The 2540-nt window shown below is 30.7% G+C and overlaps 1 protein-coding gene and 1 long non-coding RNA gene across 5 annotated transcripts in view; one reads left to right on the top strand and one right to left on the bottom strand.

Annotated features, from left to right (window-relative positions):
• Window positions 1–1620, bottom strand: part of LOC128247608 (uncharacterized) — a 28759-nt gene extending 27139 nt beyond the window's left edge. Inside the window, exon 1 of the long non-coding RNA XR_008263979.1 lies at window positions 1523–1620. This is a non-coding gene — a long non-coding RNA (uncharacterized LOC128247608). The remainder of the gene's footprint in view (window positions 1–1522) is intronic.
• Window positions 1–2540, top strand: part of LOC106877781 (uncharacterized) — a 234168-nt gene that overhangs the window by 102910 nt on the left and 128718 nt on the right. The gene's annotated exons all lie outside the window — the stretch shown is intronic.

Genomic DNA, 2540 nt, shown 5'->3' on the forward strand with positions numbered 1-2540 from the left:
CATACATGCATACATATATACATACATACATACATACATATACCTATGTACGCATACATATAGGTGTGGATCCGTCCTTTAATTGGAGTAGTTTCCAAAAAGATTTCGGATCTATTTTAAAACGAGTTTTCATTTATGTTTTATGTAGTGTTTTTGATACCGAAAGACTTTCAAACTTCGTATACTTATCTATTTTGTGTTATAGAACAGAAAAAAATTTTTGTATTCGAATTTATTTCATGTAAAAAATTGTCTTATTTCGATAATTTCTACTAATCACTGACGTCTATTCAGTTGAAAACAGTTAGCGTTGTAACGGTGTATATCGTATTAATCCCCTAACCCTAACTAGACCGTTAACCGTAACCATAACTCTAAAATTGTTACACACATAGATACGCACAGCGTAATTTATTATATAAACAATATATGCGTATAAATTACGATTAAACCGGATGAAATATGTCACAGGGAATAACATTTTTATGACCGCCCAGCAGTAACTCTATTCAGCTGAATAGACGTCAGTGATTGGTTGAAATTACAGAAATACGACAACTTTAACATGGAATAACTTGCGAATTCCTTTTTTTGTTAAGAAGACTAAGAGTAAAAGATGTTTTATATGACACATTCTACCGGTGTCCCAAGTTTCAAAGTGTTTCGTTAAGAAAATACTGGTGCCCCCGTTTTAAAATAGATCCAAGATTTCTAACATTAATTCTTCATGCTTTGCTGAGAGTTTACTGATGTAAATTGGCGAAGATATGAAAAGCAGTATTAGAATATTAAGTGAATGATTAATTTATGGAATGAAGTTCTACAAATCCAATCATATGTGTCAAAAATGGAGGAGATAAGATGTTAAAAAGTTTTAAGAAGTTTATTCATGCATACAATTGTTTCGTACATAGATATAATTTATATGTGAATTTGAAAATTATCATAGTACTCATCAGTGCTGAGAGAAAATAACAGGAACTTAAAAAAAGAGCAGAGAAGTTGGATCTATGAGTTTCATGTTTATCTATTCCTATTTGTGTGCGATAGTGATCGGATTCATGTCAAATATTAAACCACAACTAACAGATGAACGGTTAGAGAATGATATAAATATAGAGATGTCGATAACACTCTCTCTATAGATTAGTATATATTTGCTAATTAAATCTCCATATAAGCAGCAGCATAGGGTGAGTAAGTTAGAGAAATGACCAATGAGAAAACGTTATCTAATGTAAATCAAATCTAACCGTTAAAAACAATACTTGGTATGTTTTATAAATAATCATAAACAGACGAAGAAAGTTTAGCGTAAAAAAATTGTTTGTAATAGAAAGTTAATGAAATCATTTATGAAAATATAAAGGGAGGAGGAAGAGTAAAAAAGAATGAAGTGGAAGTGGATTAAGGACTCTTGTTTACTCAAGATCCGTATTGAGATAACATGGAAGTATAATAAAAATGAGAAAAAAGTGGTAATTCAAATGGAAATATGATGATTAAGGTTGTATGTACTTACGAAGTCATTGTTGAGAATAGAGATAAGAGAACATATTAGGAGATGTAGTAAGAAGAGAACTATAGAAGCGATAAGGTAATAAATTAGAGAGAGTGAAATTTTACTAGTGTAGGGGAGATAAATAAGAAGAAAAAATAATGGTCAAGTATGGGATGTAATGAGAGAAGTGAATGTTAAAAATAAAAGAAAGAGAGATTAAAGATAAATGTGTTGGATAATGCTATACAAATGGAATACTTTGTATATGTAGTAAAAAGTTTTGTCGAGAGTATTATTCTTGCTGAGTATTGTGAGATAGGGTATGGTTATATATGATAGTAATGAATAAAAATATACGTTATATAGGTTCAATGCATGTAAATATATTAAAAATAATTATTATTATGATCTACGAGTATATAGATACTTGTAGGGGTAGATATAAAGTTGCAAAATTATAGGATAAATGTTTATCAAATATGGAGTAGAGTGAATGTATATGCAATCAAATATGTAAATATAGGCATACATACACATATAAGTATGTAGATACACGAATATATACTTATACATACACACTATATACACATGTATATACATGTACAAATACACACATACGGATCCTTTTGATTTGACGGGCACCAAGTTATTTCATGTTAAAGTTGTCGTATTTCTGTAATTTCAACCGATCACTGACGTCTATTCAGCTGAATACAGTTACTGCTGTTTTGTAAACAATAATTTTTGCCGGTGTCAAAAGTGTTATTCCCTGTTTAATTATATCATTATTCCCTAGTAAGAGTTTAGGGTTTTAGGGTTCGGGTTTTAGAGTTAGGGTTAGGGTTTTAGGGTTAGGGTTGGGGTTAGGGTTAGGGTTATGGTTATGAGTTATAGGGTTTTAGGGTTAGGGTTAGTGTTATGAGTGAGGTTATGGCAAAAAGAATCATAACCCTAACCCTAACTCTAAAACCCGAACCTTAACCCTAAAACCCTAAAGCTAAAACCAGTACAAACGCACGAACCATGTCATAAATAACAG

The sequence above is a fragment of the Octopus bimaculoides genome, chromosome 4, assembly GCF_001194135.2.
Source record: "Octopus bimaculoides isolate UCB-OBI-ISO-001 chromosome 4, ASM119413v2, whole genome shotgun sequence".
Lineage (NCBI taxonomy): Eukaryota > Metazoa > Mollusca > Cephalopoda > Octopoda > Octopodidae > Octopus > Octopus bimaculoides.